We start from the raw sequence: 15086 nt of genomic DNA on the forward strand, positions 1-15086 counted from the left end.
GAGGATTTTTAACTTATTGAGGAAAACTGGAACTCGATGTTTACTTGAATAAATGGTTCTAAATTTGGTTGTGCTTTGATTAAAGAAACTATCTTTCAAAACAAAACTGTTTGTTACAGCCACTGACAGCTTATTTAAAAAGTAGTTAACTTATTTTAGCATGGTTTAGTAAACATCTATTAGTCTTAGACACATTAACTTGCATTTTGTTACTATGTTGGTACGTGGATTTTCGTATTTAGTAATTTTGTTTCCATTTCCTTTATTTTTTTTCTTTTTCACCTACCTACTCTCTCTCTTTATAACTTCTACAAGACCAGTGAATATTTTTCCTAAGAAAAAAAAGCTCATCCTGCATTCTTAAGTGCCATACTAATCTAACTATTGTTAAGAAGCCATTTGTAAGTATAAAGCCTAGCTTTACCTGTTAGCATATATGTTATTACTCAAAAAACTATATTCAGGCAACTTGTAGTTTTTCTTGTTCTTCCATGAACTACCATTGTAGATTTGAGCATATACTATGAAACTCTGTAAAATCATCTTTAGTTCATAAAGTAACACCATGCTTTTACAAATATATGCACAGATTATGAAGCCTTGCAAGTAAATTTTTAGTCCTTTAACCTAGAACTCAAGATAAGCTAATAAAATCACTAAGTATTTTCTATGTCGCTTATTTGAATACCATAGTGACACATAGCCAATAACTGTTTCATTGATTTGAATAAATCTGTTTGACTAGGAATAAGGTGCACTATTATGGTTGACCTAAACCTTAGTTAAAGAAAAGCATTTTAAAGTTGACTCCAGCACATACTCACTTTTAAATCCAATCTTAGATGTGTTGTTTTATATCAGTCAAATTATTAAATGTATTGTTATGCTACTTTTAATCTCTTCCTCCCCGATGTGAAGTTATTTTAAATATACACACATCTATTCTAATCATTCTCTTCCACAGTGCTTTTGCTCGTATATTGTTTTCCAGTGTGCAGTCCATATAAAATACATAGTCATTGGTAAGTTAGATCAAAAGTTTGTACTGACAATTTTTTTTTTAATCTTAAGTTTTAAATCTTGCTTTAAAACTGAAGCAAACATTTTTGAGCAACAGTAGGATCATTTTCGTCAAGAAAGTACAGAGACATGCAAAAGCAGAAGAAATAGCACTCAGAATTTAGAAATATATGGTATCTTAGAACTCCTGTTCATAGTAACCAGAGCTACTGTATGTCCTGACACCTGGAAAGTTTACAATGGATATTTCTCTTCAAATTGAGAAGTTTCATATGAATACTGTGCTGGTAAGTTGCAATTGTAAAGCTCCATGTTTCCTATGCAAAAAAAGGATGAAATGTTAGTTTTAAAATCCCCAGGTTTAATGTTTTTAGAAAATGTATATGTGCATACATATATGTATATATACACATATGCATTCCAATACCTACTGGATATAATGTGGCATATATTCAGTCAGAATCTTGAAAGCATTTAAAACTGCCCAGAAATATTTGGAAAAGAGTGACAGGAAAATAGAAATCTGGTCAATTGCAATATCACTTGTCTTCTGTAATTATGTCAAAAGAATGTGTATGCGACATTTGGCTATTAATATTTATTGTATGTAGTAATAAGAACTTTTAAGGTAAGCCCAAAGGATGTTTGCAGATTTCATGTGATGCTAATATTGTTTTAAATATGATAATGAATATCAATTTAGGATGTAGTATCAAATGATAGGAAACTGGCACTTGGTTTTGAAAAGTTTTAGATAGTTGGGCATATGTGATGGATCCACTATATATGTGGTGAGACACCCATGTTAGGGTGCTGTGGCGGCATCTCCTGAAATGTCGATAGGTTACATTCTTCACTCAAAAGAGTGAACCGTCACGGAGCTCATTTTAACCTAACTCCATCCTTATTTCTAAAGTTCTATAGGAAGGGACATGAGCGTAGTTGATATACAAACACTTAGTGTCCAGTTAGGTTTTAATGACATAAGCCAGAGTTGTGAACATGCAATGTTTATAGATCCATGTGGGGTCTGCAGAGATGTATCATCAGTTAAGACTAACCGCTGCTCTTTCAGAGGACCCAGGATTGGTTTCCAGGACCCAGAGAGGCACACAACTGTCCCGCAGCTCCAGATCTAGGGTATCTGATGCCCTTTTCTGGCCTTTCTGGGCGCACACACACACACACACATATACACACAAATAACTCCTTTAGAAAAAAGATTTCCATGTGTCTTGGTATTGGATGGTATATTTTCTAACGGAAAAAACAAAACTAGGGAAGAACATACACAAACCCATTTTCTAGAACATCATGGCTCTGACTAACACTGAGGAAAATACATGTGTATCTCATGCTGGCTTCTGCTGTTTTCAGTCGCAGTGTTGGATTCCTGGTATTGTCACCAAAGTGCTCATTTTTAGGAAAGTCAGATTCTACAATAAACTTACTGCTTAAAGTTCAATAAATCTGTGATAGCCTCTCTAGACTTTCAATTCAGAAAGTTACACAGCTCTGTGACATGTCAAGTTACCATCCTGTTCTGCTACTTAACCCCTTCCTTTCCCACTGTATACAGCATTTAATTAGACAAGATTAATGAGATAATGATGTCTGTGGCTGGATATTTATTGGCTCTTCACTTCCAGTGTACTGAGTTCAGTGTTGATATTCACATTTGAAAAATAAATGTAATACATTTTAAATAGAAAACGTTTACAAATCTTACTAGTGTGAAAATGGGTCAAATAAAAATCCAGTTTACATCTCTGCAGAGAGAAAAATTGTCACCCATGTCTTTCATATTATCTAACCCACATGTCTTCTGCATTTAATTGTGTCAGTTATCATGTGTAAAGTCCCACATATTTTAAAATACCAAGCAAAAAGTTCCAAGTTGCCTTAATATACATGTGAAATTAAAGAACTGGATGACAATGCCTCTCTATATTTGCCTTATGAATTGTGTCGTGTCATGAACCAGAGATGGCTGGGATTGTAACAGGAGTCTAAAGCATTGTAGATGTGGAGAACCCGTCGGTGTCCTCTGTTGCAAAGAGTGTGGTTGGGTTGTTGGTAAGGTTCATGTTTAAATGTTTTTGTACCTGTATTTTACCTCTGAATAGATACTCTTAGCATCAGGGTTTTATTTTATTTTTGTTTACATAGTGGCATTTAACTTGTTGAAGATTGTATTCTTTTTTATTTTATTTTAAGAGTTCTTGGTGCATATTATTGTGGTAATGCTCTGTAATGGTTATAGTTATATTTCATTTAATGTGAAGTGTTTAAAATAAAACTGAAAAATGTACATTTGTATCATGAAATAATTATTGGAACTGCACTAGTCTTTGTCATGTTCAGCTCTTATGTCATTCTTAAGTTCTTTTGGAGGCATGGATAGGTGGATGCTGCATGGTTGGACGAATGGACGGGTGGATAGACGGATGGATGAATGTCTCAAAAGAGAAGGTGCAGAGCTTTCACAGCACGAGCCTGTAACCCTAGTGCGGGAGGGTCAGGTTAACTTAGTCAGATCTGAAAAGCAGGAATGGACCTGCATTCCTACAGCTTGCTCCAGGGTTGGACTCCTAACAGCATCTAGAAGAAAAACCTGCTGGGGGAGAAAGAGCCTGCCTAAGGGGCGGTATACCCCAGCAATGAGCCAGGAAAGGGAGGGCCCAGAATCCAGAGCCGACAGCAAGCTCCCAGCTGTTGGTTCACCCAACTCCCTGGGAACTGTTCTAATAGAGGTTGTAGTTTTTGTTCCCCAGCCCCTCCTTTCTCCACCCCGCCCCCACACAACTCTCTCTCCCACCCCACTTCCCCTGCTTCCTAACCTTCCACAGTGTATAGTTTTTATTTTCCTAAAGGGGCTGACTCCCTCTTGACAAGGAACAAGCCTTACACCTCAACTGAGTTATGTGAGTGCCAGCTGACTGTCCTTTGCCTGATTTTTTTGTTTGAAAAAAAATTTGTACTAAATTTTTTTCTATGACACATTTTTCTTCCCCTCAACTCCTCCCAGATCCTATCTACCCAACTCATGCTCTAGCTTTAACAAATAAAAAGCAAAGCAAAAGAACAAGAAATGCACAAAAATAGAAATCAAAATATACAAGCAGAAGACCAACAAAATGAGCAAAGCAAAAGCACAAAGCAACTTGAGATTAAAAAAGACTGCAAAATACCATTGAGTTTGTCTTGTGTTGGCCATCTACTGAGGATGGGCCTTACTTCCTGTGGTCATGTGTGGTTAATATACCCAGGGAGTCCATTGGGGAAAAGTGATTTTTCCTTTGGCAATGGCTATCCACTGAAGTTGCTTTCTTGGTTAGGGATGAGAGCTTGTGTCCACTTCTCCCCTTAGTGCTGTGACTCTGTCTACATTGAACCCGTTGCAGGTCCTGAGTGTGTTGAGCCAGTTTCTGTGACTTCTTATGTTATGCCTACCTTCTTGATACTGGAAATTCAGACTTAAATTTGGGAACTTAACAGATACAGCCTAAAGTATTTAAAAATGTATTGTACATGAAGTCAAGTATATTAAGAAGCATCTTCAAAGGAGTTAATTTCAATATTTTGGTATTGAATTAGTTTAATTTGGCTAATTTCAACATTTAATTTCTTTTGCGTGGGTGCTAGTTTTGTTTTTTGTTTTTGAGAAAGGGTCTGTTTACATAGCTCAGGCTGTCCTGGAACTCATTATGTAGACCAAAGTGGCCTTGAACTTAGAGCATCCACCTGCCTCTGCCTCGCAAATGTTGAAATTAAAATATGTGCACCACCATGCCAGAGTGAAATTAATATTTCTTGTTTAAGTGATGCTTTCAAAGTTCTGCTCATTTTCCCTACGGCATTCCCGGAGATCATCCACGTTACGCAGGAGCCCCTGTAAGATCAGTTTTAGTAATTGCAGGTAATGAAAGAAGGTCAAAGAGTGGTGTTAACCTCTGCTACACTCCACCCAGAAATGAGGTCCTACTCAAGACCACCCCTCCCCCAGTTCACACCAAAGAATAGAAATGCTCTGCTCCAGGAACTTCCTTCCCCTGGGCTTCTTGGGTTCTGTCTTCAACTTGCTAGATGGATGTTTTGTTAGGGAGAAATGTGTCCCAGGGGGTGCTGAACGTTAATCAGATGAATAGCAGGAGTCTGAACTAAACTCAATGAAATGCAGAAACCCTTCTCATGCCAAACCAGACCTCAAGACCAGGAAGAAGGGGGTGTGCTCTGCATAGGCTGTGTGAGGAGATCCTGTCTCAGAAAAAAAAAAAAAACAGAAATAGAAAACATGGAACAGTCATTCATGTCAAAGTTCTTTCACTGTATTTCTGTAATATTTTAAATTATTTCAAATATTTTTGTTTTGTTTTTTTTTTTTTTCAAAAAGCCAGGAAGTTCATAATAGAACAAATCTGGTTAAAGTTAAAGCACGGGGGGCGGGGGGGGGAGCATTTAAGGAAGTAAAGGGGTAACCGCATTCTGAGACAGCAATTGAAATCAACACGGTAAAGGAAACTCAGCAGAACACACAGCTGATAGATGGGAGAAAAAAAAATCTTTACCAGCTATAATACTTCACATAAGAGGTTGATATCTAGAATTTATTAAGAACTGTAAAAAAATTAAACACCAAGGGTGGGGAAAAACCCACTAATCAACAAAGGGCTAATAAATAGACAGCTCAAAAAATAAACACACCAAAAATGGCCAATAACTACTTTTAAGGGTGTTCAATATTCCTAGTCATTAGGGAGTGCAAATTAAATCTATGAGATAACACCTCACTACAGTCAGAAAGGCTATTGTCAAGAATTCTGATAAAAAAATGAAAAAAAAAGAAATCTGTCATCAAATGTTGGAGAGGATATGAGAAAGGGGAACCCTTACTTCAGTGGGTATGCAAATTAATACAACCAGTGTAATTAATCAATGTGGAGGTTCCTCAAAAAATTAAAAGGACTATTATATGACTAGCTACTCCACTCAGTCATATAAACCATAGAACTCCATATGCTACCATAGTGATGTATGTACATACATGTTTGTTGCTGTTTTATTTATGAAAGCAAGGAAATAGATCAACCTAGTTATCCATCAGAAGATTCATGGATAATGATCTGATCTAGTTATTCAGGTCTAAAGAAAAATGAAATCAGAAAAAAATGGATGGACTTAGTATGTATACCAGACAAGATGACCCAGTCTCAGAAAGAAAACAAAAGCTCATGTTTTCCCTCATGAGTGGGTCTTAGCCTGCAATGTACATACATATCTAAACAAATGTATGTGGGGGAACTTGTAAGCCCCTTAGCCACACTAGTGATCAGAGTCCTTCCCCAAGGACCTCTAGCTGTCAGGCTCCGCTCACAGAACACTACCTGCCCTAACTGCTGGACCCTGTCCCCACTCTACAGAGTAAAAATCTCAATCTCTGTACATGAAATACCACCAATCTCCACACTGGAAAGCTCCACCCCAAAAAGTTCCACCCCCCTCCCCAAGAACTCTATATAAGCCTGTATCCTATTCAGTATGTTGCTGTTTCTTGCCTGAGCAGAGGGAGCCACCCTCCTGGAGTTTTTTCCCTCCCAATAAATCTCTTATGTGAAGTTTGTTGTGTGGTATGACTTTGTGGTGTCCTTGGCTCCTGGAAGCCAGGATACCTTTCATCTGAGCTGTGATGCTTACAGGTATGGTATAAGATTTAAAATGGGGAACAAGGAAGGGTAAGTTTTAAAAGATAAAAATGTGGGTTCACGTATATAGCATAGATTTTAGACTTTAAAGATCTCTCAAGGTTGATAACACATTTTAAAATGCAAAGTCATTCCTTAAATGGGCACTATCTACATGTGATTCCATGAGGGGTAGTTACCTTATGGGGAGATCCAAATTTTACATTTTATTTTTTGAATATTCCTATACATTGTAGTTCCTTGTAGGTACTATTAGTAGTGTCTCTTATTCTTTAAACATGAATTTTTAGCTATTCACGTTTCTAGAGTGTGAAAATTGTTAAAAAGTATGTTTAAGATATTACAATTTTGGAAACTCAGAATTCCTGGAAATGCAGATTTATTGTCCCAAGAATTTGAAAACACTGGAACTTTCCCCTCCACCACTATATCTCATAATTCTATAAACTGTTATAATTAATAAATGAGTTTAGTAAAGTGCAGCATAAAAATACAAAAAACAAAGTATTTAATATGACAATAATAAATTATCTAAAAAAGAAATTCAGAAAGCAATCTCATTTACAGTACTTATAAAAAATGTCTAGGAACAAATTTAACCAAAGACTTTACAAAGAGGTCTTTGTAATGAAAAACTATCATGCATTGATGACAGAAATTAAAGAAGACATGCACACATACACATACACAACACACTCCATGCATGCACAGAGAAGCATCCAAGGTTCATGGGGAGAATCAACATGCAAACATGTTCTTAATTCCCAAAATGATTGGAAGATTCATTGTAATTTCTACCAAAATACCAATGACATCACAGTAGAAAAAATTCTAAAATGTACATGAAGCATCACACTACTGTCTTACAAAATGTTTTGCAAAACAGCCTTATACTGATTTGTGAACAGCAATGGTAAACATAATTGGAGAAGAAAGTTTAATAATAAATGGTTCGGGAACAACTGTATGTCAACATTTAGCAGACTAAAACTAGGCTACATGTCTCATTTATCAAAATAAGCTGGGATGGAGAGGTAGATCTGTCAATAATATACTAGTTTTGCAAATATGAGGATGAATTTGATCCTCTGGGCCTGTGGCAGTTAGAGTGTAATTGACCCCCATAATTTTGTAGGGGGTATCACCAGTAGGAGGTTTTGTTGGACTGGGTTTGGGCCGTTTTGGAGGAAAGGTGTCACTCTGGGGCAGGTTTTGAGATTTCCTTGCTCGGGGTATCTCCTTTTCTGTTGCCTGCCAAATTGTAGGACTCTCAACTACTTCTCTGGCACTATGTCTGCCAGCATGCTGCCATGCTCCCATCATGATGGATGGACCTCTGAAACTATAAGCAGCCACCTCAGTTAAATGTTTTCCTTATAAGGGTTGCCGTGGCCAGAGTGTCTCTTCATAGCCCATAGAAGAAACATAAGACAGAGTTCATGTTTTAGAAAAAGTGCTGTTGGGTAAGGGGGGTCACTGGAAGAGATCGATACATCTTGTTCCTGAGCCGTCTTTCAGCTTCCTGACCACCATGATGTGAACACCCTTCTCTACTTGTCCCACTGCCATGATATTCTTCTCTTCTCAAACCCATGTGATGGGTTCAGCTGACCTTGTGCTAGCACCTCTGAAGCTATGCTCAAGGGGTATGCTTTCTTTTCTACATTATTTCCTTTGGTATTTTTTCCAATCAATGAAAGAAGATATTATTCAAAAATAAAAATAAAAACCAGGCAGGAGAGATGGTTCAGCAGTTAGAAGCATCTGCTCTTCCAAAAAGACCAGATTAGTTTCCAGCATCCACATAGGCAGCTCATAACTGTTATTTCAGTTCTACAGAGACATGAAACCATTGACCTCTGACCATATGTAGACTATGTGCACACTTACAGACACATAATTCAAAATTAAAAAACTCTTTAAACCATGAACTGCTGTATGTGAATCCAGTATTCCAAGCATGTGAACTCCTCTTTGTTTGTTATAGTCCTTTTCCAGCAGCCATGAAATGGAAACAGTGAAAAGTGTTTCATCAGCGTGATGAGTGCATGAAGAAAATATAATTACACAATACTAAAATACTATGTTGTGTGTAATGGTGGGATTCCCCTCTGTATGCTATGAATGTTTTATTGCATTGGTTAATAAGAAGCTGCTTTCAGTCAATGGTTTAACAGAATATAGCCAGGTTAAAAAAGATATATATAGAGAGAAGGCAGTCTAGGAGATGCTATGTAGCTGCCAGTATCAGTAAACCACAATCCTTGTGGTAAATATAAAATAATGGAAATGGATTAATTTAGATATAAGAGCTAGCTAGCAATACACTTAAGTAATTAGTCAAGTAGTGTTGTAGTTGGTACAGTTTCTGTGTGATTATTTTGGATCTGGGTTTGCTGGGAACAGAAGAGCAGCCTCCACCCTACAGTGGTGGTTTGAATAGGAATGGCCCATACAGATGTGTATGAATGCTTGGCATATAGGGAATGGCACTATTAAGAGGTATGGCCTCATTGGAGTAGGTGTGTTCTCATTGGAGGAAGTGGTGTCACTGTGGGTGAGGCTTTGCAGTCTCCTACATGTTCAAGCTATGCCTAGTACACAGTTTTTCCTTCTGCTCCCTGGGATCAAGACATAGGACTCTCACATCTGTTGAATGAAGCAGTGGGGCTGCGTCCCGCCACCCGTCCGCCGGCTAGCTTTTACACCCGAAATAATTACACGGAAACTGTATCTTTTAAAACACTCGCCTGGCCCTAGTTTTAGCCTCTTATTGGTTAATTCTCACCTCTTCCTTTAACCCATATTTAGTAATCTGTGTAGCACACGAGGTGTGGCTTACCAGGAGAGATCTTAACCTGCGTCCATCTCAGAGAGGAGAATCATGGTGACTCACTATGGCGACTGCCTGAAGCGTCTCCCCAACTCTACTTCCTTGTTCCACAATTCTGTTCTGTCTACTCCGCCTACCTAATTTTCTGTCTCTTAAGGGCCAAGGCAGTTTTCTTTATTAATTAACCAATGAAAGTAACATAGACAGATAACTCTCCTCCATCAAACGTCTTCTCTAGCACCATGTCCCGCATGCTGCTAAGCATCCTGTCATGATGACAATAGACTAAATGTCTGAAAATGTAAGCTAGTTCCAGTTGAATGTTTTCCTTTATAACAGTTTTACTGAGGCTCATGGGAGCTCACTGACTTTGGATTGACAGAGAATAGCATGGGACCAACCGAGGCCCTCTACATGTGTGTGACAGTTGAGTATCTTGGTCTGTTTACGGGGCTCCTAGCAATGGAATCAAGAGCTTTCCCTGGCACTTGAGTGACTTCTGGGAACCCACTCCCCAAGCTGGGTTGTCTTGCCCAACCCCGATGCAGGGGAAGGAGCTGGTCATGCTTTGACTTAATGTGCCAGGCTATGTTGACTCCCATGGGAGGCCTGCCCCTTTCTGAATGGAGATGGAGGAGGAGTGGATAGGATGGGGGAAGGAAATGGGAGGAAAAAAGGGAGGGAAAAACTAATGGTTGGTATATAAAATGAAAAAAATTATAAAAATGTAATTTGCCAAAAGAAAATGAATTGCTGTGGTCATATTGTATGTCTCTTCAGAGCAATAGAAACCCATTCATTCATAAAAAGATGAAATATTGTAATCTAAATAGAGCAAATTGATTTGGTTGTATGTCAACTGGAATAAGCCAGACATAAAAACATGAGTAAGATCTCAAATATAGAACCTGAAAATTCACCTCATAGAAGTTTGAGAATATAATGGAGTTTGGGTACAGGGACGACATAATGATGAAATATCAATTGATGGGTAGTAGTTATAGTTAGCTGGTTGAAATGCATTCTGGTACTCTATTGTGCAATCTGGTGACTTTAGATCATGTACTACATATTTCAGGAAAACTAAAAGATCCCCAGTACTTTGGGGTGGCATAGACAGGATGACTGTCAGGTTTTGTAACAACCTGGACTATATAATGAGATTCTATCTCCAAATGAGCAAGCAAAAAAAGAGGTATAACAGAAGAAATGAAGGTGGTTAGGATTAGGCTGGTGTGGGTGGCCTGCTTGCCACTGGGGCCATGGTGGCATCTAGCCAGGGATGCTGCCAGGGGCCATGTCTCTGTGTGTGGTCCAACTGCAGTCAGGACCTGTGTTTACTAGACCATGTTGGCCTATGTTGCCACCAGAGACCTCAAGGATGTCCAGTGTCTGGGCTTCCACCTGTGGCCATGTAGTATCTGAGGGCTATGCTGCCACAGGGGCCATACCAATGTAAGTGGCTGGCACTGCCACCCAAACACCCTGAGCTTCAGCTGAGGTCCATATCCAGGTCCATGGCCCTACTGCAGCCAGGGTCTGAATTGATGTCCTAGGCTTCCTGTTACCACCAAAGACAGTGGGGATGTTTGGGGTCTGGCCGGCCACTTGAGGCTGTGTTGGTTTCCAAGAACCATGCTGCATAAAAAAAAAAAAAAGGCAGGGGGGGGGGTGCTGGAGAGATGGCTCAGTGGTTAAGAGCACCGCCTGCTCGTCCTGAGTTCAATTCCCAGCACCACGTGGTGGCTTACAACCATCTGTAATGAGATCTGGTGCCCTCTTCTGGCCTACAAGCATGAATGTAGGCAGAATACTGTATATACAATAAATAAATAAATCTTTAAAAAAAGAACCATGCTGCAGTTGTGCCATACTGATCTGAGTGGCCTGCTCTGCCATCTGGCCATGGTGATCCCCATGTCCGAGCTGCTGCTGAAGACCTTGTCTGGGCCTGTGGTCCTATTGTAAGCCCAGGTCTGTGTTGACATCCATGGCCCATGTTACCACTGAAGTCCACACAGAAGTCCAGAGTGTGGCCTTGTTGGTGTCCGAGGGCCATGCAGCCCCCAGAGCAAAGATGATCTGAGTGGTCTGTGCTGCTGCACAAGGCCATGGTGTCGCCAGGTCTGAGCTGCTGGTGAGGGCCATGTCCTGTGTCCATGGCCCTACAGCAAACCGAATCTGAGTGGTTAGCTGTGGCTCCTGTTGCAGCCAAGGCTGTGTGGTTTCCTGGAATCTGGTCAGTCACCTGAGATCGTGATGGTATCTAAAGGCCTGCTGCACCCAAGACCATACAATATGAGTGGCCTGTGCCTGCTACTTGAGGTCGTGGTGATGTCTGGGCCAGAGCCTGTAGTCAAGGGCCTTCTCTGGCTCTGGGCTTTTTCTGTAGCCGGGGTCTGTTGATGTCTATGGATCCTGTTACCATTGAAGGCCATGTGAATGCCAGTTCTGGGCCACAACCTGTGGCCTTGTTGGTATCTGAGGGTCATGCCTCTGCCAGAGTCATGCTAATCTGAGTAGCCTGTGTCGCCACCCAGAGCCGTAGTCTCATATGGGCTAGAGCCATATCTTAAGTCTAAGGCCCTGCTGCAATTGGGGTCTGTGTTGATGTCTGTGGCCCGTATTACCACAAGGGGCCATAGGAACCATGCATGTTGAAGTTCAAGAACTGTGCTAAGCTGGTCTCATCCTTCACTGGCCCTGAGGAAGCTGGCCCTGCTCCTCACTGGATACTTCAGAAAGAGAACTGGCTCCAATCCTCATGGGAGGGCTATCCTCCCCCACTCTGGAGAGATGCCCCCCCACACACCATGGGCTTGGGAGAACTGGCCCTCTTGGCATGGACATAAGAGAGCTGACTTTGCACCTTACTTGAGGGGGTGGCCCAGGTGGCCAGGATTGACTAGCTCAACTACCACCTGGGCCCACAGCCAGGCCTTTGGTTGGCCCACCCCAACATCTACACCATCTATGACCTGCTGGAGCATGTGAAGGGACTGGTCCAGTGGAACAATACCCACAGGATCACCATGGAGATATCCAAGAGGGGTTTCTAGTGAAGTCCAGTGATGATGGTATGATAGAAACCAGGGCCATGAACCAGATCAAAGACTCACTGCAAATGAACATTTGCAGGTAAAGCCGATGGACGAAAGGGTAGACCGTATGACACACGTGGCTCCCAACACCACTAAGATGAATGGAGACGTGTTGGAGAGGCAGGAAAAGACAGAAGAGCAAAGAGGGTTCTTTTTTTTGGTTGTTTATTGTTTGGTTTGGTTTTAATTTTCTAAAAATTTTATTTTGGAGGGAATGCTGCAAGGGCAGATATGGGGGTACTTGGAAATGAGTGAAATTGGGGTGCATGATGTAAAATCCCCAAAGAATCAATAAAGAAATGTTATATAAAAGAAAAAAATTAATGTGTCCATTAAGGAGAAAAGGAATAAGGAAAGAGTAATCTTTTCCACTGCCTTTCTTTTCATGATCTATCAGGGTAATCAAATGATTGCTTTGTGACTTTGAAGTACTTCCTTTGTAGAATCCCAAAAAGTAAAGAACTGAAGGAACAACAGGATTGGTAAATCACCCACAACTCCAGCAGCAATCACCAAGAGCAGCTAAGGTATATAGATTTGAAAGAGAGCCTAACAAATCTCTTAAGCTTGGCTTCACTAGAAGTGGGATTGCCAGGTGTATGTGCTTCGTGAACTGATTCACCATCTTTCTAGACTTCCTAAAATGCATGAGTTGGCATAATAAAAAAAAAACCCAGCAACAACAAAACAGAACTAAAACTCTACACCCAAATTTCAATTTATAGAAAATCTGAACAAGACGTTAACTAATACAAAAAAAAGCGTGCAGCCTAATTCAAGTACTTGGGTAATCAACTGCACAATCATCTGTTTGATGTGGGACTCCCCTCTGTATGCTGTGAATATGTTTTATTACCATTGGTTAATAAAGAAGCTGCTTTTGCCTATGGCAGGGCAGAATATAACCAAGTTGGAAGAGATATATAGAGAGAGTAGGTGGAATCAAGCTGCCGAAGGAGAAAGATGTTTATCTTTACTGACTAAAGAGAGTCTCACTTACTTATCTGTCATAGCATATGCTCTCTGGGATTTTTGTAAAGGTGTGGTGAGTAAAGGTAGGATTAGTTGTATTTGAGGGGTGCAGTAAAGACACTGCCAAAATAGCTGCTCAACTGGGGATAATAGAGAAAAAATATTCAGAGGAATCTTCAAGAGTCCAGAGCTGTTGCAGAATATTTGTTTACACTGTGAAGATGTGTCTTTGCCAAGGCACCTTCTGATTGGTTTAATAAAAAAGCTGGGTGGCCAATAACTAGGCAGGAAAGAGGTTAGGGAGGGACAGAGAGGATTCTGGGAAGAAGAAAGCCAGTTGCAGAGGAGGCAGGATTGCAGTGCTGAGATGCCAGGGAGGTACTGAAGAGGTTGGACATATGGTTCAGAGTAGACAGAGTAGAGGTGACCAAGACACATGGAAGTAGATGAATAAAAGCAGGTTAAGTAATAAGAGCTGATGGGACAAATCTAAGCTAATGGCCAAGTTTTCATAATTAACAATAAGCCTCTGTGTTGTTATTTGTGAGCTAACAGCCTAAATAAAGGTCTAACTACAAGAGCAGAAAAAAAATAGAAACAAACAAAACTCAAAAACAAAAAACCAGACTGGATATGGCCAGGCTAGGGAGGCAGAGAAGAGAGACGAGCAGGAGTAGCAAGAGATAAACACCAAGCACAGTGAGAGGGAATAGAAGAGAATAATGTGTTAGAGAGCGCATGAGTAGCTGTGGGGAAGAGAAAGCTGGTTTTTATCTAACTGCCAGAAATCCTTCATCTAGTGTCATTTCTGGATACAGGCACTGCTTTGTGAAGTCTGGGGAATTGGAGTTTCCTTTGGACTTAACATTAACAAAATGTAGTTAATAGTTGAAGCTGGGTGATAGGAACATGGACGCTTTGTCTTTATTAAAAGCTAATAAAAAAGCCTGAGTATCAAAGCTCAGTTGAACTGATGTAGAAGTCTCTGTCATCACAGCTCCTGGTTTTATTCTTGGCCTTGCATTTTAGTTTGGTCATGGCAAAGTTTCTAGTCATCCTACTATTCCAGACTCCTGTAATCCATCCATCACACTATCTTTTACAGAAACACCACCCTGACTCATAACTGCCCCAAGACAAGAGACCCATCTGTAGTTTTACGAAAGAATCCAAGAACAGTGACATTTGGTTGGAGCAGCACATACCTCTGTCCTTCTGAGTGAGCAAGTGGAGCCGCGGCTGTGAGCTCCCTCTTCATTTGCACAGGACTGTAGGATACGGATTCTGTTGCTCTGCTACACCTTCCTCCATGAGTTGCACAGAACGAGGCTGGCAGATTCTACAGTGCTTCCTGAGTACTGTGCAAGTTCTCTGTGCCTATCTTTTCATTTGCAAAGCAGAATTTGGGAAGCAATCACTTAACCAAGGAATCTCAATAGCAATATTTTAATAGGTGCT

This window comes from Arvicola amphibius, chromosome 7 (genome assembly GCF_903992535.2).
Source record: "Arvicola amphibius chromosome 7, mArvAmp1.2, whole genome shotgun sequence".
NCBI classification, from domain to species: domain Eukaryota; kingdom Metazoa; phylum Chordata; class Mammalia; order Rodentia; family Cricetidae; genus Arvicola; species Arvicola amphibius.